Source organism: Triturus cristatus, chromosome 4_1 (assembly GCF_964204655.1).
Source record: "Triturus cristatus chromosome 4_1, aTriCri1.1, whole genome shotgun sequence".
In the NCBI taxonomy this organism is placed as follows: domain Eukaryota; kingdom Metazoa; phylum Chordata; class Amphibia; order Caudata; family Salamandridae; genus Triturus; species Triturus cristatus.
The window spans coordinates 490,827,114-490,854,378 of record NC_140585.1 but is presented as its reverse complement, the minus strand read 5'-3'; positions in this window follow the sequence as shown (position 1 = coordinate 490,854,378).

The window sequence follows — 27,265 nt, the reverse complement described above, 5'->3', positions numbered from 1 at the left end:
TAGTGGTGTTTGTGTAGTGTAGGGTGTCGTGCTGGGGGTAGTGTGTTAAGGTTTATGGTAGCGCAGTGGTGTTTGGGTAGTGTAGGAGGTCATGCTGGGGCTAGTGTTTTAAGATTTAGGGCATGGCCCCCCCTCCTGGAGCCTTGTACAGGCCCTGGGGACCGCCACCCCCCAGGGCTGGCTCCCGCAGTGTCCCGGGTTGCCCACCCCCAGGACACTGCCGTTTGCAATGACAGGGCGGGAGATGTCATGAGTGATGTCCCTGGCCATGTCATGAGTGATGTAATATGTGACGTCATCAGCAGTGCATTGCAGGCGCGCGAGTTATAGTTAGCTGAACTAACTATAACGGGGGAATTTCAATAGTTTTGTACAAGTGAAATGTCCAGCTAACTATAACACCCCTAAAACCTATGGTTTTTTCAGTGAATTTCTAAGGTTTTTTTAATGCTAATTCCTAACTATAACGTGCCTGAAATATATGTTTTTTTCAGTGAATATATATATAGATACATACATACATACACAGACACATATAATTTACACATACGTACAGAGTCAGATTTCAACATTTTAAATAACACTGCTTTGCAATTAAAAGTGTCTGGCAAATTACGGCACATAGCAGTGACTGCTTTCTTTGTGCCACCTCAGCATCTGTGATGTTGGGATGAAGGAGGGTCCAGTACAAAAATGGCTGGGGCACAAGCTCCATCTACAGACGCCACTGCAAGCATAATCTAATCCATGCAACCATTCATCCATGCACTCACATGTACCACTGCTTCTACATCATAAGCTGGCTACTCTCACAATCCTGCTCTCACTGTCCCACCTACACCACCCTACTATTGCCCCCACACCACACTTGTCCCCCACCCTGCATACTGCCCATGCCCACTTCCTCCATTCATGCGCTGAAGCATTCATCATGTCACCCATCTATGAACTCATTCGTCCATCCATCCATTGACCCATTAACTGCCCTTCCCCGTACACTGCCGTTTCACCCCTTCCTTACTCTGCTCCCCTCACTATGCCCTTTCCCTCTTCATCCATCCATTAAGTGTCCCGCACCATTGCATCGAATTTAATCCTTAATCCTTCTAAATGGAATTCTAATTCCATCTAATTTAATTGAATTCAATTGAAATAAATCTCACATTCATCCACTCACCAGTCCACATGCGAAAATAATTAATGAAGAAACACTTTCACGTTTTTAGCCTGAACTATTCGCCTTGCAATGAATGCTTGGTAATGTTTGTAAAATAATTTATAAATCATACTTTCCGAAATATAACAAAACGCTGCCATCTAGTGCCTTCACATGGTATCTGTTCACGGAAGGTTGCATTGCGGCAGAGCTTGGGTTGAACTGAAGCGAAAGTGAAGGACACCACTCTTAAACAGTTACTAACTCTCGCTATGTGTTACAATTTAAGGCAATATCATTACTTATTTAAATATAGAATATACTAAGTAACTCGTTTGGGTATATAACACAATCGCATCTAACGTAAAATGTAGCTCAATTTATTGGCGCTAGAGTATTCAGCCAGTCCGTGGCAAATAAGGCGCGCTCAGCTGCCTTTTAATTATTACTGGTTAGAAAGCTGTCAAGTTTGGCATGTCGATGCTTCAGCACCTCGTACAGACCAGCATTTTGCTTTGCATTTTGTGACTTCTAATCCTGGTTCCATAATGGAATCAGAAGAAATTCACATCCCAGAATGCAAAGAAAAGACAGGGAATGGGTAAGTTTCTCACGTATGGAAATTTAGAGCTTGGGAGAACTGAAAGGCAATTGAGGAGAGACCAATGCATAATGACAGATTAACTGCGCCCTGTGCTGTCCCTCCCCGTGGGAGAAACAGGAACGCCACCACTCGCTTTACTGTGTTAAAGGTCTTTTTATCGGAAGCAAGTAGAGCTCACCTACTAACAACCTTCAGCAATAGTCATCCAATCTAAGGGGCACATTTACAAGCTGCGTTTGTGCAGCACACTTAGAAACAGCAAAAGGCCATTGATTGTTTATGTGCAGGGGGGTGAAACTTCCTGCACATAAACAGTCAATGAAAAAAATGACATTTTGCAACTTCTATATGTGCTGCATTAAGCTGCAAAATGCCATTTCAGATTGTTTATGTGCAGGAAGGAACACCTTCCTGCACATAAACAATCTTCCTGTACAACGCAGGCACACTTGCACTATGGTGCAAGAGTGTCTGCGTTGGCGCTAGGCAGCTAACATTAGTGCCAGCGCAAGGGGGAAATGCAGGGCTGCACCGTATCCTTGTAAATATGGTGCAGCCCTGCTTTTTGGAAGTGGCTGAGCGCGGCGTTAAGCCAAGGTGGCTAACACCGCGCTCCGCCACTTCCTAGTAAATATGCCCCGAAATGTCCCTACTATCTTTCAAACAGGGCATATCTAAATTATCCCCTCGCCCCCCTCGAACATTCCAAACCCCAATCATTCTGATCTTATTGCACTACTCCAACTCTATTAACTCAGTAATCTTATTCTTAATATTACCAGCGTATTTCTCCTTTATTTCCAAAATGATACACATTCAAGTCCAGCCTGTCATCCAATAGGTCCAGGACTGCCTCTCATTTCTACATTTGAAAAATGTTCTCGCCTGCACTCCTGTTCTTAAGATATTCCTAGGCTCTTTCTCTCTGCCACCAGAAAAAAAGCATCCCGTGAGGCATTCTCTGTTCTGCACTCACTACTTCTTCCATCAACGTCACAAAAAACATTCTATTCTACAATAGCGATAAATGCACCCGCCAGGCCGAATAGAACTGGTATCCACATGCCTCACCACCCCTGTGATTTTGGATCTGCAAAAGCCCGACAGCTTCCTGTTCACTTTTTTCCCTGTTGATGGCTGCTGGCTTCTTTACCTTCTCTATATCCTCCTGGGGAGTAAACCTCTGTTCTCTCCCACGGAACTACCTTCAGTTTTCTCTTCCTCATATTTATTAATTTCATCCCAGAACTCTGTAACAGATCATTTTCCCCAGGTGGATTAAGATCACATCAGACCTAGGCCGCAAGTCTCCCAATTCATACAGCCGAGGTAACAGTTTCCCCACTGCTTACCAAATTTCCTAAACCAATGCACCCCTATCTTGTTGCCCAGCACCAACTGCTAACCATGGCTCTACCTGTCCTCTTGTTTTCTGGCCCACGTCAATATTGAGTGGCCACAAATTAAGACATCCTCTTCCTGCTTCTATGCGAACACCACCCGGTTGGACAACGAATAATAAACCCTCACTTCCTACTCTATTGTCTTCTAGGCTGTCATATCCCACTACATTTGTTCCTGTCCATCTGTCTTTGCTCTTTAATTTGTTCTCATCCACATCCAACTCAATCCCAATATGACAGCTCCCATCCTGAAAAACTGTTTGCCAAATCATCCTGCTTGCCACCCTCCCCTCCTCTTGCCACATAACCCCTGCCTGTCCTCCATTCTCATGATTATATGACTGTTGTTCCCCAAGCCACTCGGTAGAACATACCTGGTTAATGCCCACTCCAGATGAGTTTGTTTGTTCCCTAACTTGTTCAGCTTCATACAAGTCTCCACCCTTTTCTGGTCAGTCCTGCTCTTTCAAGTCCCAATAACTACCTTGTCAACCTCATCCGCAATGTCTCCCTTGTGCCACTTTCACCGACCACTTAAAAGACTCTGAAAACCCAAAGAACCTCCTTGAAAATATGGACAAAAAGAGATTAGATTCCTACTTGGAAGCGTATGCGATTCTTGCTTACGCAACTTTTTCTGGATATTCATAATAAAATGTCAGAGTGCGATAGTACTCCAAAATTAGTAACACCGCGCTCTGACATTTTCAACTCAGAGATACAGTGTATTTACAAAGATATGGCACACCCCTGCTTTTCCCCTTGAACTGGCGCTAAAAAAGCTGCCTAGCACCAGCAAAGGCACCCTGGAGCCATGTTACAAGAGTGCCTGAGCTACAGGGGCAATTGTTTATGTTGAAGAAGGTGCAGGAAGTGACACCTTCCTGCACATAAACTATCTTTAAAGGTGATTTGCTGTTTCTACGTGTGCAGATACAAAGAGCAAAATACTAGGAGAAAGTAATAATTCCTCCTCATATCAGAAGTACTCATGTGTGGCGGTTGGAAAAATTATAACCCACTCACCGCCTGGCTTGACGATCTGGGAACACCGCCGAGAGTATCTAAGGAAGTAAGACACCTCAGAATTACCATGGACTCCAAGCTATCAAGGAATGCCCAAGTGGACAAACTGGCAAGATCCAACTTATTTACTATAAAACCTCTGCAAAGCAACTTCCCCCACCTGGGATTTCCACACAAGGTCTAGGCTACTATCTCTCTTGTTCTGTCTAAACTCGATTACGTCAATAGCCTCTACCACGGATCATCTTTAACAACTATGAAAAGACTACAATGGATTGAGAACTCTGCTGCCAGACTACTCTTACATAGAAAGCCACAAGCCCATATCTCCCCTGCCTTGAAGGCCCTACATTGGTTACCAGTTGCCAGAAAATCCACATTCAAGCTGCTTTGTATCATCCACAAAGCGATACATGGAACAGGACTGCTCTTCATCAGGAATAAAATCACCAAATATATTCAACAAAGGAACCTCCGATCTAGATTGGCACCTCTTATCAAAATCCGACTATGCAAGAAAATAACCATAGGTGGCATATCCTTCTCTGTTTAAGCAGCCAAACTATGGAACTCTTTTCCTCCAAATTTAAGAATCACAGATAACTAGAGAGTTGGCTCTTTTCCCACATAACTACCATACTCAAACAGATATATACAGCATATCTCTCTGTCCATAAGCATTTATTTGGACTATAGATGTGTACCTACATATGTGTATTGCTTTGTATAAACATGTATAATAATTTTTTTATAGATATAGAAATATTTGATAGTTCTGCTTAAAAATTATACATATTAATGACAGTTATATTATTCTATGGTTAATATGTATATAGGTGACTGCATAAATAAGTAAATCTTTTATCATAACTATTTATCGACAATTGCTTAACTATTGAATTACAAAACAAATATAAAATATATCAAAACAAATATATTGGCTTCAAATACAGCAACACTTGAAAGTCTAAGTTTATGAAAAACAACTTAAAACTACATATATTACCTTCCTTATACACATATACCTTCCATGTACTTATGCATCTTTATATTTATTACTTTACTTCCAATCAAGCATCTCCAATGCACTACCCTGTATCTCACCCTAAACCTCTTGCAATATATCCTCTACCTCCCTTCTCTGGCTCACTCCAAACCTCATTTTACTACTCTATCCAATGCACTTACCTATTTGTCACCTCATACCTCTCTCCATATATCCTATAGCTCCACTTTCTGACTCCATTCTACTACGATCCACAAAATAACCCTTTCTAGACTCTTCCCTCCTCTACCCCTCCTGCATCATCTCACACCTCTTTTACTATTCAGATATCCTAAACAAGCCTTTCTAAACTTTTCCCTCTGAATCTTCCCTCCTCCAACTCTCCTTTTACTCATCCCAAACCTCCTTCTACTGCTGTGAGCTCCAAAATAAAATAAAACATTTCTAGACCCGTTCCTCTTCTATTCTTTTCAATCCAGGTAAGAGACTAACATGACCACCACTCAAATTAATTTCATATTTCCCTATACTAATTTCTCTCTAAACCTATTTGGGTTCCGGAGTAGCATGCTACCCACCAAAAAGCACTTCGACATGGGGTAGCAAGCGCTATATAAATGCAAACCCTTCCCTCTCTACCCCTCCACTATCCTTTTTCAATCTAAATAACAAACTCACATGTCCACTGTTGAAATGAATGTAATAACTCCCAGTACTAATTCGCCACTAATCTTCCCTCCACTATCCTTTTTCAATCTAAATAACAAACTCACATGTCCACTGTTGAAATTAATGTAATAACTCCCAGTACTAATTCGCCACTAATCTTTTTTGGGTCCTGGAGAAGCATGCTACTCACCAAAAAGTACTTTGACGCCTCGTCAGGGGTAGTAAGCTATATAAATGCAATTACAATTACAATCCTAAAACTGTGTTTTACCTGGCCTCAATTTTTTGTGCTGCCCCATCCTTGTAAATAGGGGGAAGCGTCAAAAGGCAATGGGTGTTGCGGCGGAACGGCAACACCCATTTCATGTCCCTTTCACTCTAAGTGAAGCGTGAAAAGGGGCCGTATTTACAAGGTGGCATTAAGCTCTTGTAAATAAGGAAAAGTGACATTCTGGTGGCGATATGCCCTTGTAAATATGCCCCTTTGCCTCTCAGCATTCCATACATTATAGGACATCTCCACATCCAGCTTCCTTCTCTTCTCCCTAGACTACTTCTCCAAAATCCTCCTCACAAATTTATGTGCTCTCCCTGCCATGCAGCACAGCAAGGATACTTGATGCTCTGTGTGACTTTTTGATAAATAGGCCCCTTGGTGCTTTTTTTCCTTGCTGAAAATATTCCATCCTTTTTGGACAATCTGCTGGTCTTGCTTTCACTGTTAGGGATCCTTTTGCTAGTTCCAATGCTCTCACAAACCAAGAGTGTACAAGTCGGCCAAAACTGTATTCCCGAGTTGGTCTGCCATGAATGCCAACCCAGAAAATCTCGGCCATTGTGAATGAGATAATGTGTTTATTACCAGATTGTCCAAGACTGCAATCCGTTGAACTGGTAAAAGAATATTTCACCCCACGCACATTGGCATTAGTTCTCTCAACAGCCACTGCACCCACTTGTCACATGTTGTCATCCTGTTAGTCAACCGGTAATACTGATTACGTATACATTACGAATGCTTTTCAGTTCCTGACTACACAGCATGACTGCCAGCACCACAAAAGAACTCAAGGAATTTGATGGTAAGAACCCTCCCCTTCATTCTTCCAGCCTACTGCTGGCACACCACCGACCATGCTTGTATGGACTGATACTAGCTGACAAAAATGTGTCCAAAAATATCTCACCTTCCATGTCAACAGCTCATTCAAGTGCCACACCTTCACTCCGTTCTGTGTTCCATAAAATCTAAACATAGGTGTACATCCTGTCTAATCCTTATTTAATTCCTGTTCTGTGGGGAGGCGTGTCTGCATCCCTTATGGCAATAGTCAGTTGCCCATCACCTTGCATGCAATATGTAGGTGATCTTGCACATGTTGCAAAAATCTCAATGCCAGGGGTAAATCAGTCCAAATTCCCTATTTGTGTTTTTGGGATACGATGCCAAATGGGAAAACTATGACATTTCGGTCTGAAATGTGATCAAATGGGCAGGGGAGTTGCTTATTCAGTGGGACTGGAGGGGAATGAACCTCAACTAAAAAAGCAGGAGACGTCAGGGTGAATTACAAAGTTTCGGTATGGACTGTTCCCACGAGGAGCAAGTCTGTTCTCATTTGCATTAGGTGGACCTTGGGGTGGGTACCCTTTGCTTTGGTAATGTAGCACCCTGCTCACTAAACTCAATGTCCCCCAATCTGATTTTGAGTTGGGTGGACTGAAAATTTTGCAGTGATGAAGTAAAATTTAGTCCATCTGTGTAAAACATCCACTGACGACTCAATAGAGTAGGAACTGTTAGAGGTAAGACAACCGACCAGCTGCTCTATTGACAGCGATAGCTTATTTTTAACTGTCCATCACCATCAGGTATGTCATGGCAGTGAGGGATAGTGAAAGAAAAAAAGATTACCCCACACCATCGGCGAACACTACCATAATATGAGGGTCATTCAGGCTTTTATTTTTCAAAAGCAAACTCCCGCTTTAGGAGTTTTGTTTTGAAAAATAAAAAGCTTTGGAAAACTTTGATGGCAGGCCATTATTTTAGCATGGAGTCATACGCCAAACATTTCCTACAGTGACAGGAACTGCAATGACAGTAGTCCCTGCTATTTATAGAGATGTCCTCTAGGCCAGTGGACATCTATAAGAGCTGGATATGACTACAACATATCCTATGGGCCGCCGTAGTCATGGTGGCACTGCAGCACTAGTGGTCCAACCATCCTATTACAACTTGGACAGTCAGACCGCCATTACACTGCTTCAACCACCAGGGATCTGAAATCCCTGGCGGTGTCGCCGCTGTGGTGAGGCCACAATATGCTTGGCGGGACTGCCATGGTCCGGCCAAGCATATTATGAGTTTCTCTCTGCCACAGTTTTCGTGGCGGTTCCTACTCCATGAAAACAATGGCGGAGAGGAAACAAAGAGGGCCCTACATGTCCCCGGTTGCCTCAGTGCCATGGGGTGCATGCAGGGGGGCACATGTGGTACTCCCCTGTCTGCATGCATCTCAGTACCTGCACTGGTGCAGTCCATGCCATGCAGGTACTGCCTTTGAAGTTCCTGTTGCGGTGCGTATTTTATGGGCACCGCCGTGGGACTGACAAACACCCGCCACCAATGACGGTAAAAGTCATAATCTGGTGGGCGATGCACACATGGGTTTGGCGTGTAGGAATGGGGCAGCCAAACTCGTAACAAGGCCCCTGGTTTAGTAGACAGACTAAAGGCAGAATGGCTGATGTAAAGTCCTCAACCACATATCTACCTTTACTCCATCTGCTAAACCCTATTTATTTATGTTATGGTGTTTATAAAGCACTTACTATCATCCCCAAAGGGATATCACGGTGTTGAAATGCCATTTTATTCATCAGTAAGAAAGAGGGAGAGAGCCTCAGTGAGTAGCAGCCAAATAGGTAAAAGAACAGCCATCCACTGTAGCCTTGTTGATCCTTTTTATTTTGGCTAGGACCAGGTTAGATAAAACCCTAAATCCGGATCTTTCTCTAGTGTGCCACAGTGAGCACAAAAGGATAGGTTGGAATGCTAACCCAAATGATTGCCAGTACCTAAACTATTTGGAAGCATTTGTCCCATCACCATTTATCGGTTTTTTGCCAGTAGTGTGCCTGTAAATCTTAGACTGGTGCAGCTTTCGAGGCTTACTACTGCCAATATTTCTGAATTACAAAAAGTTGTAAATTTGCATTTAAGGTGTACTTAAATGGGTGCAGATGTACTATTTTTTAGGTTGAGCATTCGAGACCTCTTGTGTATATATTTTAGTATATACTTATTATATACTTATATGTCCATGTACTTAGTGGGCTCTGGAGATCAGCCCTTTGACTTGTCTGCTTCCCCTAAGGGACTTTTTTTTCTGTTCAACTGCCTCTATTTAACTGTCTCGATAGAAAACAACCAGCAGAGGTGGGTAAAATACCAGAATTGCTTTCTGCTGAGGGACTTTTTTTTCTATTTTTCTGGCCACTGCCTCTATTTAACTTTCTTGATAGAAAACGACCAGCAGAGGTCAGTAAAATACCAAAATCACTTTAGCATTCTCTAGATTCCAGTACGTAGAAATTGTCTTCCATGGACTCCCATAGACAATAATATTTTTTTCAAATCTTGTATTTTTTGTGAGATGATCACCGAAGGCCCTGATATTGTATTTAAAACAGAGCTTTGGACTTACCTTTTCCTGCTGAAAGGCAATATTTCTCTCCATGTTTTCCCATACCTGGTGAGTCACACAGTTTAGTGCTTACTTTCCCTCCATGTTAAAGAACAGTAGATGTTTCAACATCCAGGCTAATGTGCTGCATAGCTATATACATTTATGGTCCCAAAGGTAAGACGATTGCATTGCAAATGCTTGTTTGGAAAACTGGTCACTCTGGCCCATATTTACTAAAAAAGAATCCATCAGCAAGAAAAGCTGCTGCTTTGTGCTGCATTGCATGAATGGAAGAGAACAGAACATCATCAGATCTACTTAAATGTGGCACTGGCCTGCTCTCTTCCTGTCCTGGTGCTTAGTTTTCCTGTTCTGGTGCTTATTTTTTGTACAATGGTGGGTCACTTCCAGTAAAAAACAAAAGCTATAAGGCATTTTACACTTCGTATGCGTTCTTCAGAACAGTGCACACATGCCATTAGAGAACAAGCATTGGCATAGCCAATAGGTCCCGCCTTTGGGACCTTCTAAGTGTTTAGCCATGCAACAGTTGCAGAACTAAACACTTATAAGATCCCAAAAGTGAGACCTATTGGCTGTGCCAATGCTTGTTTTAACTGCTGCAATCTATTGAAGCCTCACGGAGAACATCAAAGCGGCCGTGCGGCCGTGAAAGTGAAAGTAATCGCGGTAAAGCGCGACGCGCGCGCCCGCGCACATGCACTGTAGGTCTAGGCTGGCCTGGTAGCACTTTTTGGAGCCCTCACAAAATGTCTTGCCAGATCAGCGCATGCGCTGGGTCAGGCGAGACCTAAAAACAAGACTTCTTAAGGCTGCCTTAAAGAAGTACAGGATTATTGATTAAGTCCCTGTCTGCAATACGTTGGGTGGTTCCATAGAAACACTCTTTTACACACCCATGGAATACCCACTTTATGCAAAGTAATGCACGAAGCACATTGCGCAGCTCTGGATTACTTTAGGTTACTATCCAATGCAAAATCGCAATAAGCATTGGAATGTAGATTTTACCACTATACTTTCTGTTGGGTTTCCATAAAAAAAAGCAATGCAAACCAGACAATTTGGGATAGATTTACAAACACTTTGCGCTGACGTAGCATCACAATAGCGACGCTAACCAGCACAAAATTATTTTTTCCTAATTTACTTTCCAGTGCAAAACTTCTGGAAAGTACCCTGAAAGCAATGCAAAGCAGAGTGAACCTATGTATACTGAAGTTTCTGGTCCAAAAAAAAATACCCAGTTAAAGTAACTGAGTGAAACCAGGATGAGTAAAGAAAACAAACATAGACATAGCAGACCCAACTACCGTGCCAGAAGGCATTTATTTGGGTGGTGTCACACCCCAAATACTCCCTATGAAGCCCATGCACATGATTTAAGTATTCTATCCTGCCTCACCTCTTTCATCAGTTTCATCCGCACAATGCTTTTCTGTCTCCTACAGAGGGAAGATTTGCTGTCGGAATCCTAAAACTTTGGTTAAAATCTGGTTCTTAACTACTGCAGTTTACTTGCCAGCGTATTTTCTAAGCCATTTTAACATTGTCTACAGTTTATTTGCCATACTGGCCTGTCACTGCCAAACCTTAGCATGTCCTCATCCCCAGATGCTTGAACTTGGACCCTTGTTGCACAACATTGCACAAGAGAGTAATTCCCACTGCATTTCAAAATCCACACAGAAATCAATTGCAACCTCCTTTATTAAATTTCCATCATGCTAACTTCCTGACCTTATATTACCCCCACACCTGTAGGAGTGGGCTACCCAGGAATGTGCATAAATGGCAATAGCAACCTACGGGCCAAAACGTGGGGCCATTAGCTGTGACAAGTCATTGTATATCCCCCTATAACGGGAAAGCATTAAGGCTTCTCCTGGCCCTGAACTCTTCATCTTACCAAAGCCATGCTAGTCTCCCCAAAACTGATTGCTGGCTATCCTTACTATATCAAGGTTTGTGAGGTATTTTTCACAGTGTATGGTGGGAAATATTGTGAATTCTACCATCCATGTATCAATGTTAATCTGAGCTGCTAGTCTTTTGGCCAGCTCCCTCTCCTCTATCTTTGATCCTTCCTTCAACCTGGTCTCCCAATACAGTATGTTAAATATGGCTACATAACTTACGCTTCTTTTTGATTCCCACAATGGATCTGCAATGCCCAATCTCTGCCAATCCTGCACTCAACTCCTTTATTCCGAGTATCTCCTTCTGTAACCCCGAGTCAACACCTCCTCATCAGTCACTTTTTAATTTTGTTCCCTATGTCATTGCTCCTCCCCTTCTGATTTAGCGGCATCGCTACAGCAGCATCCATTGTTGCACTTGCTTCCTTGCTCCTTTGTTCCCTTCTCCGTCTGTCCTCTCTTCTCTGGAAATTCGTCCTTTGACTCCGATCATGGTCTGTAACAGCCCCTGAAAATAAAAGACCTTGAACCCCTATCCCCAATGGATCCTTCACATTTTGCCATTTTCTTTTCACTCCATTCCTCCTCACCACAGACATTGCCCTAAACATCCCACCACAGATTTTCATGATTATATTCCATCCTAGCCTGGTCATTCCTCATGCATCTGAGCCACCTAGACCTTTTGTCCCCTCCATCGCTCCTCGCTGTCACTCCTCTTGCTGACTGTTGTCGTCTGCCACACACAGTGGTCTCAGTGGCCCTCCTGAGGGCCTTTTCATATGTTCCTGCCCCATATCAACTGACTGCCTGCTACTATTGCTCTTCTCTTATACGGGCACCAATGCATTCTCTATCACCCAATGTGGTCTGCTACCCTTGTCCATCATCTCTCAGCCACCAGGCTGACTACTGCTAATGCCATTATCACTTGCCTTCTCTCCTGTCTGTGCTCTCCTCTGACTCTGCTATGTAGTCTTCCCAGTGTTCTACCACAATATTGTGTCACAAATATTGGCAGTCTTTAATATTGTTTCAGTTATACTGAGACCTTATGTTTTTGTATTGTGGGAACTTTTATTGCAAATCTTTTTTAATATTTTAGTTAACAGTTAACAGCGAGTTCTTAAATATTTTCATACAAAATATAGTTTATGCTATGTTTATTATTATTTAAGTCATGAATTGTATAAATATTATATTTATCTATTATATATGTGTGTTATTTGTAAATATTTTAGGCACAGGTTTTAGGGTTAGTGCGGGAATTCGGTGAGAATTATTTTGTATGTTAATTCTGACTTTACTTTATTAAAGGTTGTTGTATCTTATTTAATTCAAAAGTTTTTATGTTATTCTTTTTTTATTTTATTGTGACCATGACTTAATTATTTTTAGTTATTTTTAAATTTGTTGTTTATTGTTCTTAAACTAATTTTTCAAAATGTGTAAAAAATGGTTTTAAGGTACATTTCTAACTTTATTTGTGTATTTAATAAAGTTTATATTCAAAGTGTATTGTATTTGTTGGGAGGCACTTTGTTTTGTAACTATAAGTCCCCAGAAATCAATAATATTTTAGAAAGTGGGTAGGTTCTGAGTGGAAAAAATTCATTTGAACTTCTCCTAAAATCCAAGACTTTGCAAAACATAGTTAAGACTAGAGTTGGAATATAGACCAACATCCTGCATGATACAACACTTTCTCTAATGTGCTTAAATTTGTAGATGGAAAATTAAATGTGCCCCACTCTAAAATTCAACACTTTCACAAATGTGTCTGCATCTGAAGTGTGAGTACTAAAACTAACTCCCTTTAAGTCCCACATTTTTACGAATGTGGTTTAGTGTGGAGTGGGAATAGTAAATGTAACCCTCCCCAAGCTCTGAATCCTTTCCCAACCTGTTTAGGTTTGGAATGGGAATACTAAATCTAACACTTACCCGAATGCGACTAAGGGGCAAATCAGCAACAACCGGCGATAATTATCACTAAGCACACTTAGTGCTAGGATAATTATCGCCGGCTAGCGTGGATTGCTATTAGCAACGCTTATCTTAAATGCGATAAAAATCCTAGCGCTAACTGCCTAACGTGAGATTATCGCTGGAAACCCAGCGATAATCTCACGAAATGTGGCGTTAGCTTGTTGATAGGGCCTCACAAACTTAGCCATGATATCCACCTTCCATAGGATATCATGGCTAAGTCAGTCCTGAAGCAGGCATAAGGAAAGTAGCGATAACAGGGGTTATCATTACTTTTCTTGCCGCTATGCTTCATGGCGTGGGGCTTGATGATAGGAGAAATGTCGCTTAGCGACATTTCTCCTGTCATGTCAGGTCAGGAACGCCCACTTTGCATCTCATTAGAGATGCAAAGCTGGGCATTAGGAAATCCTGCGCTAACGCAAGGTTTCATGCGTCAGTGTGAGCTTGCTAATTAGGCGATAAAATTATCGCCGCTTTTCGGCCGAAAACGGCCGCAAAAGTGGCGATAATTTTCTATCACCGCGTTGTAGATATGCCCCTAAGTTTGGAGTGAAAATAATTAATGTAACTTTAAAAAATGCTCTTTGGGTGAAATTGGCTAGATATGGGTTAAAGTATTTACATTTTATTGAGTAAAAAAGAAAGTTAACTTACAATGTATTAATTGTTTACATTTAATTTTTGTAAAACACTATTTATTTCAACAATTTTTAATGACACTATTACCTGTTTTATTTGTTAACATTTTATAACGTCTGTATATATAATATATGTTTATAAGAACACACATTGTGTTGGATTCTCATACAAATGTACATGCATTTTATCGTTCACATTTTCAAAACATAGATTTTACATTTTTGTTATATATTATACCAGCATATACATATATTTTACACATCTTCTTGAAACAATGTATTCAATTTTTGCCTAGACTAAAAAGTATTTTTTTAATTATCGTTATTCTCTGTTTACTGTTTGCTTTTTTTGTACTGTGTTTTAATCATTTTGGACACAAGCCACTCTGCACGTTAGTAGTGCTTTGTTGATGTTCTATAGCAAAGATACGTTTGATTTTAGTTTATTTTGTGATGTTAGTGTGTCTGGACAGAGATGGTAGATTTTGAGTAAGGTTAGCATGTGTATGTTAATCTGATTTTTAGGTTATAATTTGTATAGGGCTTTCTCATAGGAGCTTACCGTGCATGCCATTGGTCTAATTTTGTTTTATTATGTATTTATTTTTGTTGGAAGAAAATGTGTTTTATTCTTATAATTTTTATTTATTCAGGCTTCTTGGAAATATTAATGTGGGGTTTGCTGTTTGAGGGTAGATGTTCTCTGTTTTTGTTTTAGTGGGAGAGGTTTATTGAAGTTGGTCTTCTATTTTTGAGTTGTGGATGCATTTTTTTTATCAAAGAAAAAATAGTTGGGATATTTTAACCAAATATTTATTTTATTTTTTCTGTTCTGTCCAGTTTTCCTATTGCAATTTTGGTATTTGTAATGTTTTTCAGGTATTAGAGGGTTTCACTTGATTTTATATAGTTGTATTCGCTGCACTATATTTATTATTTGCATTTTATGCAATTTATGCAGCTATATATTTAACACATGTTTTTATTTTTTATTTCATTTCAATAATTCATGTAATACAAAGAGACCATCCTTTTGCCCCAAAAAAGACAAGAAAAAAAACATCTCACATCCAACCCCCGCTACACACTTAATCAGAATCACATTAAGTAACCACATTACAAATCATCAATGATTACAAACAAGGGGAAAACAGAACTCCAGGTCCAGAGTCACAAAATAGAGTCCAATCACATAATCAAAGTGCATTGTGCATAACATTCACCTCTCGTCATGTTATCTAAACATTTCACAGTCAGATCTACCTTTCATTAGGGTCTCAGCCCCTTGAATCTATCCAGTCAAGTAGCGGTGCCCACCGCATTAGACCCTTCTTTTTTCCTCAGACCCCTTTCCTCAAATAAATTGCCTTTTCCTCATTACAGATTGCAAGCACCCAGGCTAGCCATTGTTGAAAGACAGGTGGGTTATTATCTAACCATGCAGAAGCAATACATAGTCAGAAAATAGTCATGGAGATAAATAGCAGTGCTCTGCCCTTTACCAGCCTCTCCCCATCTGACACTCCCAAAAGTATCACAGCAGGTGTCAGGGAAAGCCTCATATTTAATTTTTCATTAAGAAACTCTGTAATATGGGAATTAATAGTTGCTAACGCTTGACTGGTAGCAAAAATATGTACACTATGCGCAACCCTACGTTGGCATCTGGGCGATCAAGAACCTTTACCCTCCCCCATTTATTAAACCTACTAGGAGTATGGTAAAGGTTAAAACACATTTTGTAATACTGTACTTGCAGCTTCGAGGATAATAAAGCCAACTGAGTCAGAGAAAAGGATTCCAGAAAACTCGATTCAGGGATGGACAACTGCTCTTGCCATTTCAAAGAATATTTATTTACATCATCGTTTATACGTTTATTAAGGAGAGTATAAATAACTCCAATAGGGGATTTACGCTCATCTACCAATATATCCACCAGATCACATCTTTGGAATGCCACAGGGCCACCTCCCTTACATTTAAAAAATCCTTTACCTGAAGGAACTTAAAAAAATCGTTCTGGCTAATATCAAATTCATTCCTAATCTCTTGAAACGGCATTACACACACAGGAGAGAAGAAAAGACCAACCTTATTTAAGCCAGTTTTTACCCAGCATAGGATATACTGATCAGCAAAGATCTCTGGAAGGTTCCTATTATTACTTAATTGAGTATAAAAATTAATTCTACCTAATCCCATTAGTTTACGAGCCATTGATCAAACTTTAAAGGCATTCAATAAGATCTTAAAACAGACTCTCTTAAAATAATTAAGTTCAATTTGCCTCCTTAGATTTCCCCAAGCCACTTCACCTATTAATAACTCATAATGAGAGAGGAAATACTCAACTCCTGCTTGTAGGGGTGGTTTTTCTTGCAGTAAATCCAATGAATTTTGCAGTCTAGTAGCCCAATAATATAATTTGTGATTTGCTAACCCCCCATCCGCCTATTCTTTAGGGAGGGTCAGACAAATCGTGTGATCAACTTTTCCAGTTTCTTAAACCACAGCTTTCCTATCACTAAAGGGATAGCATAAAAAAGTAGAGGATTTGGGGTAAAAGAATCATTATAATGATGTTAAACCTCCCTGCCAAGGATAAGTGTAACTTAATTAACCTACACACGTCTCTTTTCGACTTTTCAATAAAGGTCTCAAGATTTTCTTTAACAATAACATCCAAATCCTAAATATACTGCGTTTGAGGCTACATGAGCGTCCTCCAAGGAAATCCGACTATTAACATAAAATCACAGCTTTTTCTTTATTTAACAAATAGGCCGAAATTCGCCCAAACTCACTTGCCTCTTTCTCTATCTCAGCAAGTGCTGTAGACGGTTCTGGTGTGACTAAGGCTATGTCATGTGCATAAGCTAGACTTTTGGTACCCCAACCACTAAAAACCATATGGGGAATACAGGTATTTTGTTTAAGCTTATGTATGAATGGATCTATTTATAGGGCGAACAAGAGCAGGGAACAGGGACACCCCTGCCTAGCCCTCGTGAGATCTTAAATGATTCAGAGAGCTCCCCGCAACAAATACTCTGGCTTATGGATAAAAGTATAAAGCCTTAATAGCTAACAGGAATTTGGGCCCAATGTTAACCTTCTCCATCACAGTCCACAGATAGTGCCAGGAGACCCTATGAAAACCTTCCTCCGCATCCAGCAAAATCAAAGCTCTAGGGTCTCCCTCTACCTGGGCTGCAACGAACAAAGAGATTACTCGTCTGACATGATCAGTAGTACTTCTCCCGAGTATAAACCTCGGTTGCTGTCCGGACACTATGTTACTGATAATTGGGGACAACCGAGAGGCAAGGATTTTCGAATATACTTTAGATTCCCCATTAATTAGGGTGATTGGTCTGTAGGACCCAAGTTCCGATGCCGGTTTGTTTTTCTGAGGAAAGACCACAATCTTTGCCTGAGAGCAGGAACGTGGAGGGTTGTTTCCTTTTAAGATATGTGTAAACAGACTGGTAAAGCAGTCCCTCAATTCTAGTGCAAATACCCTGTAGAATTCTGCCAGGATGCCATCAATCCCAGCTGCCTTCCCTGCAGCCAGGCAGGAGACAGCTGCTAAGATCTCTTCCCAAGTGGGAGCCCCCTCTAGACAACAGAATCCTGGGTGTTGTATTGAATCCAAAAAGTGAGCTGTAGCCATGGCCTCTACCTTGCCAGTTTCAAAATACAAGGATTGATAGAATCTTTTAAAAGCCATCCTTATTCCTACCAGATCAGAAATCATGCCTCGTACAGGATCTCGTATTTCTCTAACTTTATTTTGACCACCCTTCGGCCTCACCCTGATGGAGATAGTGTGACCGACTTCCTCACTATGTTCATAGGCTTTCCCCCTCCACACTGTGTATTTATCTGCTATTTTTGCTGCATTAATCTCATTAATAGCGGCTTTTGCCAACGTTACCCCCAAATGTGCCTTTTGAATGTTATTTTTCTGTTGAGTAGCAAATATAAGTTTACTCTCTTCCATAGCTAGTGTAGAATAAAGGTCCTGCATCCTCTGTTTTTCCTTTTTACTCCGGCTTAATGTAAATTGCAAGGTCTCCCCCCCAATCCCGGCTTTCAGAGTGTCCCAAACAACTTCCACAGATGTGCTACCCAAGTATTCTCTAAGGAATATTGGTATCCATTGGTATCCATAGATGGTCACTGTTGATTAATAACACTCACTCAAAACTCCAATTAGTGCCCTTTTTGGGACAACCCCCATTCTTTAGCACCAACACAAGGGAATTATGATTGGAAATGACCCAGGGGTAGATTTTGCTATTGCAGTCTTGAATCGCAGAGCATGATACAAAGAAAAAATCTACCCGAGCGTATGACTGATGAGGAGAACAAAAAAAAGTATGGCCATGTTCCGTAGATCTCTTTGTCTGCCAAACATCCATCAGCATATGATATTTACAGAGCCCTTTAAGGACTGGAATACCTTTGGTTTCCGTCCACAATATTTATAATGCTCCTCACAAGACCAGCTAGTGGATAGATTAATATTTAAATCCCCACAGAAAACTATGGGTGATGGTCAAAATACTAATTCACTAGACAGCCAGTCGAATAACCAGAGATCATCTTTAATGGACCCATATACAGAAGGCAAGGAAAATCTTCTTGCATCAGAGCAGAACTTATAATCCATCTTCCATATCTATCTGCACACGTTTGTGTAAAGAAGTGTGAAGAGCTTCTGGCTACAATTGCCACCCGACACGTCTGTGTACCTTGAAGAGTACCACCAACCAATTTAAACCCCAATGAGTCAAGCAGTGACAATTGAGATCCCTCAATATGTGTCTCCTGGAGGCAGATTATATCAGCCTCTAAAGCTAGTAATTCCAGAGCCACTTTAGCCCTCTTTTTTTCATCGTCAAGCCCACTATAATTCACAGAGGCAATTCTCGTTTAACTCAACCCCTCCCTTTTTTTAACTCCTTCTTGGAGATATCACACATAGGGGGTCATTCGGAAGGCGGGTGGATCATCACCGCCAACTCGGTGGTGGCGATTCGCCCGCCATCCCAACTAGATTTACCCCCCACCATATTATTATGGCGGGAGTATCGCGGCGGATGCAAATTGCATCCGCCGCTTTTCCGCCGGTTGGCAATCGTTATGATTGCTATGTGGGCAGAGCTGGGACATAATATGGTGGTGGTGCCTAGAAGGCAGCGCCATCCATATTATGATGGCGAGTTTCACGGGCCATTGAATCCACCATAGAACGGCTGGTGGGCATTGCTTTGGGGCTCCCGGGCGGGTTGGGGGTGAGGGACTGCACTTGGGGGGTACCCTTGGTACCCCCTTCATTCCCATGCACAAGGTGGCAGGCACCACGCGGTGCCTGCCACGTTGTGCATGGCAATGCACAACATGCCTCTTTGGTTTTGCGGTGGGTGCTGCTTACAGCAGCACCCACCACAATGACAAAGATACAGAATGCGACCGCCAGGGTGGCGGTCGCATCCTAATTAGTGGTGCAGGACCACCGCACTGCTGGCGGCCAGTCCCAGCTTCGCTAGGGTGGCGGGCGGACTAAAGTCCACCCACCATCCTAATGGGCCCCTTAGTATCTCGATGCTGGTCAACCAATAGACTCAACATTCCCCTTTTCTTATTACGACTCTGTGCCCTCTGCATTACTTGCGTAGCATCCACCCGCCAACACCATCCCTGCCCCCTCCACGCCAGCTCTCCCTCTCCCCACCACCAAGTGAGCAATCAGGTGACATGCTTGAATGAATGCACCCGTGGAAGCATGCTTCCCTGGTCGCTCTCCTACCGTCCCCCCTAACAATGGAATAAAGAAACCACAAAAAACCCAAGGATAACCAAAGTGGCTAGCTTACTCCAGGTGTGTATTCAAGACTTTGGGCTCAGTGGAACCTTTCAACTGACTTAGCTAACTATTACCCAGTCCCTATTTTACCCGGGGTGCCTTTACGTCCTATAGGTGTTTACCTACAGGCTTCCAGCCAGCCCACCACTAATTTCCTTAAGGTAATCCTGCGTTCCAATCTCGGACATGAAACTACAGGTATGCCCCTTATAAATCACTTTCAAGCGGGCTGGATTTTGGAGGTATACTTCTGCCCCAATTTTCTAAAACAGATTGAAAAGTTGTTGCAACCACCATCGCCTCTCTACTGTGGCATTTGCAAAATCTGGTCTAACAAAAAATGTGACACCCTTAAACTCCTTTTGTGAATTAGGGTGAGCTTGTTCAAATATTTCCTGATGCAGCAAGAAATTTCCAAAATAGACCAGAATAGCAATGGGTCTCTTTACTTCATTGGGCCGAGTCTTCTTCAGCATTAGGGGAAATCTGTGGGCACGTTGAATTTCTGACTCCCAATCCCACTTTGCTTTTTCCAGGAAGGCACCCCAAATTAGTTTACCAATATAGGCTCTTACGTCCAAGCCTTCCACTCCCTCAGGCACCCCCAGAACTCTCAGGTTTTTATGTCTCTGTCTATTTTCTTGATCCTCTAACTTCCAGAGGACATCGGCCATTGCGGCTTCCTGTGAGGATTTCTGTATTTGTAGAGCATTACCTTCAGACTCAAGACTATCCGTCCGTTCCTCCACCATAGTTATTCTATCAGCAATATCTGAACATGTCTTATTTATTTTCTTGATCATTCTACGCGGTTTTTCTGTAGCTAGCCTATCTCGGCGGCTCGAGCTCTGGGCTTCTTCCTGCACCTGTTTCAACTGTAGATGGTTCTAGGGAAATACCCCCTGTCACGTCATTAATTTCTTTTGGGGTCCCCCAGGTTCCTCTGTCAAAAGAAATCAGATGGGTTGTTGAGTAGTCTCATTGTATATTGTCCATGGAGGCCTCTTTCCTACTATCGGATTCTTCGCCATAGCCTCCCCTTCTTTTCTTCTTTTTTTTCCCCCTCTCACCCTTCCCTGACAGTTTGCGCCGGGTTAAACAAGTAGCATTAGAGCATCACTGGAGGTAAAATAGGAAACGAGTTCATCACTTAAAGAAGATGGCGAATCCTCCATGTTGGAGAGACCTGACTCATCAGTGAGCGAGAAAATTATTTCACCAATATCAGGAGATTTAACTATGGGTATTGGCTGCTTCCCATTAAGGTTCCCACTCTGACCTCTTATCACAGGGGTTTCAGATTGGCCCCCCGTGGCTCCGGCTGCTTGCATCTCCATGTGACTGGTGATCACTGATTGTTCCGTCAACTGGGATTCTGAGTGTGATTCAATCATCTGTCTTTGACTTTCAGGACCGTGATCCCTGGTTCCATTTCCAGTATCTCCTTCATGAGCTATGGCTGAGGTCAACGTAGAGCCCGATAACATGTCCTCCCCCAGCTTTAACATTAGATTAGGCTTGTCATTTTGGGGTAACATTTCACTATGTGGCATAACACCACTATTTAGGTCTTCTACTTTCCTCGGTTGTACAGCGAGGGAAACTTCTGCCTTCCCATTTTCCAGCGGTATCTCTATTTTATCCCCAGACCCGCTAGCCTGATTCAATCCTTCATAATCCACAGTGGGGGCTTTGTTGCTGACAGTAAATAAGGTAGGAATTAATGGTTGAGACCATTTAGTATCACTAAGGAAGCCTGGCTTTCCAGATCATTTACTTATTTTGGTTCCACTGTCCCAGCTATTTAACTTGGATTTGCCCCTGCCAGAGGTTCCTTCAGGATTCTTCCCCCTTCACCTCTTTATCAGGGTTTTGCAGAGAGCTAGCGGAGGGAGGGTGTCCTATCGCCATACCTGTGCTAGCCACTGCTGTTTTCTTGGTCCCGTGGCCGGGCATTCCTCGGTTCCACAACAGAATAGCCCTGAACAGTAGCAGGCAGAGGTAGGTCCACAGGAACACCAAAGCCGTGTTTCAGGTCGCGCCAACCGCAATCTGGATCAGCCAGCCTCAACCGTTGCAAGCTCCTGTTCTCGACCTGGCCACGCCCCGCCAACACCAATCACCAACACAGAAGCCGGACTGCACACTCCGGCTCGGGGGTTCCTTTGACCGCGGGAGACTCACGGGAGGGGAGTGACGCCACCTCGCATCCTACACATACGCCATCTTGCTCTGATGTTTAACACATTTTTGATGGGTTATGTGATTTGTGATGGTATTTTGCCCTTAGAGGACTTCATCTCTGAAATCATATTAGAATATTTATATTATTTATTTGTTTGATGAGAATTATTTATTGTACTTTGTGTATTTATGTTTTGCTGATTTGTAATTATGTACACTATTATTGTGTTATATATGTATTAATTTTGTCTTTGTGTGTTGTGTATTATTCTGTTACTGAGAGAAAGTATTTTTATAACTAATATTTTTATAGTTGTGCTTTCAATCTCAAATGTTTCTGTTTATTTGATCATTTTATTCAGTGTAATCAAAATGATTTAAAAATGTGTTATTTATTGGGTTGTTGTTTAAATGTTTAAGTCTTTTTTTATTTTGGTTTAATTTCTGTCGATTTTCTTTAATTGTGTTCCGCCTATTATTTCAAGGTAGAGTAGGCTGTGGTTGTTAGTATATAGTCATGGTTTTCTTGCTAGAATTTTATGTTTTTTTTCTTTTGTTTCGATGTTATTGGTTTCAGTTGTGTTAGGGATTGTTCTAATCTTACGTTTTGGTACCGTTTTTCTTTTTTGAGCATGTCAAGGCTTTGAGTTTAGATTGGTTTCTTTCAAGTGTTCCTTGTTTCTGCCTCTTAGAGAGCTTGGTACATATTTCACCATGGAATGTGAAATTTGGGTTGACCCCTGTGCCCTGATCAGTGCAGGCAACCAATCCAAGTGTCTTCAAACTAGTCCATTTGTGACCAGAGTTTGTTTTAATTTCTTTTGGTAGTGTGGATAATCTATTACAATTCCATTCCATTCAACTTTATTTCGGTCATAAAATGCCATAAAAAGTAAAAAATACATATATAGCTCTTTTAGGACAAATCATGACATTTAATTGATAGCAGATCACAAAATATGGCCAGAGAAACATTTTAGTTTGTCCAATAACTTTGCACCAGTTAAAAACAAAGATGATTAAAACCAGATAAATATTTTTTTTAAATTTAAAAGTAAAAATGACATAATTGGAGGGGACATTTTTTACAGTTGCTGAGATATATTACAAATGGCCCCACGCCTGTGCCACATAGAATTGAGGAATCGGGACACGGCAAAAACTATGGGGGGGTGTGTGTCAAATCTTAGAATTCTATACACCTCCAAACACTGTGTACAGCCCAAATTCCTACATAGAGGTATGAGCCAACGCCATCTGGCAGATTTGTAGCCGGGGCAAAAGAAACAAACATGAATGTCGGTCTCATCAGGACTGTTGCAAGCGGGACACCCACCAGAGAGATCTTTTGACCATTTATTCGTAAAAGCGTTAACCGAGGGGGGGCCCTGTTCTAAACTGGATATACAGCTTCCTAGCCATGAGGGGCTGTATATCATCCAGAAAGGGCTCAAAAATATACTCAGCTTTTATGTTGAGAAAGTCAGCCGTTAGGTCCCCGAATTGGTGTTTCCCTGCAGGTCGGCTAATTTGAGCGATCTATATGCTCTTACGAGTTGAAGTTGAGATATTATTGGGGACACTTCCTTGGGATTGCTCCACAGGTTGGACATGTCTATTCTAGCTCAGGCTTCTTTGATGAATTTGAACCATGGCAGTTTACCAGCCCCCGGAAGTCCCAGGACCCCCTTGAGTTCTTTTTGATAGAATACTAGTTCAGAGGTCATCCACAGTCTGCGGCAGAAGGTCAATGGTCTTAGTCCGATCTCCTCTGCAATGGGTTTGATTCTTAGGTCCAGGCGCAGAGGGATGAGGGAAATGCTGGGCGGTAAGCCCAAGAGCTTTCTCATAAATTGGTTCTCTATTTTGGCCAATCTGCCAGAGGGGCGGTGACCCCATAGTTCTGCCCCGTACATTACAGCACTCCTTACTTGAACTTTATATATTTCAGCAACCGGGCCAGGCGGTTTGTATAGGGAATTCCTAAAGGTTTTAGTGATACCCCCCACCATCTGCGCTAGCGTCAAGCCTGCCTTGTCTAGTTGTGGGCCCCATTCGAACATTTCGGACAATGTGACACCAAGGTATTCAAAGACAGTCACCCTCTCTTACAAGGTGCCATTTAAGGAGGGGTTTGGGCGAGATGTTTTAGCCGGGTTGAAGACCATAAATTTGGTTTTCGTAGTGTTAATCTCCAACCCACGGTTTTTGCAAAATAAGGAAAAGCTGTCCAGGATCCTTTGAATGCCCATAGGGGACTTAGACAACAGCAAAGTGTCGTCCGCAAACATCATTGCTGGCACCCTGCCTTGCGCCAGCTTCAGGGCGTCATTGTCCGCTACTTTGTTTAGTTGGGCCACCAGGGCATTGATAAAAAGGCAAAACAGGGTAGGGGCCAGCACAGACCCCTGTCTCACTCCTCTGTTAACTGGGAAGCTGGGGTCAATTCTCCGTATTTCCCATACCTGACTTGGGCAAAGTTGCCTGTATGCAATCGCATAATCAGTAACAACAGTTAGGGCGGGATACCCAGCTGCTCAAGAACCTCCCACAGTTTGTCTCGGGGGACCAGATTGAAGGCCGATTTAAGGTCGACGAATATCAAATAGAGGCTGCCACCCTCTATTGACACCGTCTTCCAGTATAATAGTTGAAGCCTGAATCTATTACCATCTCACAGTGTTGGGTCACAGGGCCTTAGGTTGATGCTATTCATTTATTTTACTTCATATACTGTGTTTGTGATGGAATCTATGTAAACTATAGATTTGTTTAGGTGCCTTCATCTACTTTGGGTGAAGCTGTAATGATATCCTTGTATTTCCTTGTTTGAGTGCTTTATTAGACTAGCAGAAATCATAGCTTGTTCAAAATCAGTATTGATTTTTTGGGACTGTAACAGTAATATGTATAGACTCCACTTGCTTGGCAGTACTGCATATGTTGATACGTTTCCTGTTATGGTTTTGTCCATGTATAGTGTATATTTGTTTAAAGGATGATAGGCACAATTCCCTTCCTTCATCCATATGCTGCATTGTGTTAAGATTACCATGTTATTGTTAGTTGCATAGATAATGAGTTGTTTGTTCTTGTTTTCATTGTCATGCAGTAACGAAACCTTGTTAGTATATATTATTGTTAAATGTTTGGGTATTTGTTTTTCATTATATGTTTCAGGCACAATTAGTATTTCTACAGGAATTGTTCTTGTTCTACTTATTAGTCTTTTTAGATTTTCTATAGGAGTGAGTTCTATATTCCCTTCTTCAGGAATTTGGGGAAATATATATTTTGTAAAGAACCTGTGGGCTCTTATAAGCATGTGCTTGCTTCTCTTAAAACCCGTAGAATGTTCCTAACTCGATTTTCCATCACATTTGGAGGACGATTGTGTTCCCTTACACTTTCAATAATTTCTTCTTCGAAGGAGGCCCTGCCAAGCACTGGAGTAATATTTAGAGCACTTCCAATGTATCCTTTCTCTCGAAGGTGTATTATGTGATATTAGATGACATTTTTACAATACGTTTTACAATATCTTTTGTTTTTTCAGGTTGGTTGAATCTGTGTTTTTAGAGGGCTCTTAATATTCAGTTTTTGTAATTGTCCTGTTGAGAAAGAGAAATGTTTTAGCTATTGATGTTTATTTATGTTTTTCTTTACACATTATTATTGGATGTTTCTAAGTGTAAAAAGGTCTGTTATTAATTAATTTTAGGGGTAATCCTTCATTTGGTTTAGTTATTATACTTACATTGTTGTGTCTTTATTGCAACATGAATTTGCAATAATGTGGTGGCTTGTTGTTCTTGTGGTGCTGTTTGGTGTCTTCATTGCCAACATTTACACATGTGGATATATCATGTTTAAAGAATTGTTACTTTATGTGTGTGTGTTAAAATATAGAAATTATTTTGGCAGTTAAGTTATATATTATATTTGCACTTACCATGTAAATGTAGGGGGTTTATTTTTGAAGAGTGTTGCCACCTTTCAGCTCATAGATTCAGTCAGGCATGAGGATGCCTAGCAGTGGTGGACTTTTACCACACATAGTTGCACATTTTTGTTCAATTATTTTATTTGGGAAAGTGTTTTCATGTTTTAATTGTTCTCGATTTTCATTTCATTGGTTGCACAGTTAGTAATTTGATTGCTTTTAATCTGTACCTTACATGAAAAATGCTAACTATGTTTTTTTATATTCATGTGTGTTTAATTCATGTTTATTACATTTTGCTTAAGGAATTAAATAGAAATATTTTTTTTATATTTAGTTTAGCAATATTTAGCAATATGTTGGTTGATGATATTTTTGTTTCCATAGTTGTGGTCATTTTTCTTTTTTCATATAGTGTGGATGATATTTTGTATTTATTGATTAGATTTTTTAAATTCAATAATTTGTTTATATTTTGTACTCCTATATTTTTGTAGTCAATAGTAGTGCTGTATGTATGGAATGTATGTATAGGATGGTTGTATTCATGTGCTTGATATTATTTTGATGATAGTTGGTGATATTATTCATATTAATATTATCTAATAGAAGTAGCCTGTCTGTTTGTTTGGCATCCTACTCATCTTTTTAGGCTCCATACCCCTAATCCCAGATCCAAAAGCTGTCTCATGTATGTCCACCAATACCCCTTAACTTTGAAATTCCTGTGGGCCCCACCCGCTTTGAGCTCTCCATCCTGCCACTGTCTCTTGGGCCTCTTATGACCTTCAGGAGGTGGAGTGGTACCCAGTCTGCCTCATGCTCAGCTGCTGTCCACTTTAGTCAGCTTGCCTATCCTCACTGGGATCCTGGACTGAAACTGGGACCACTTCTTAGCCAGAGTGCCCATTCCATTGCTTCAACACCTTGCTTGGCTTTTCCACTCTATGAGGCAGCAACACCCCAGCCTCATCTCTTGCCAATTCATTGCTCATCACCAGGATGTCCTTCTTGGCATGGCATCTCAAGTTCCAGCTCTTCCCACTTGCATCCTTTCTTGCACAAAGTAAAAAGACTTCCCACTACACATTTACTCAGACATCATGCGCTGATGCAGCCCCCATACATCAGCTG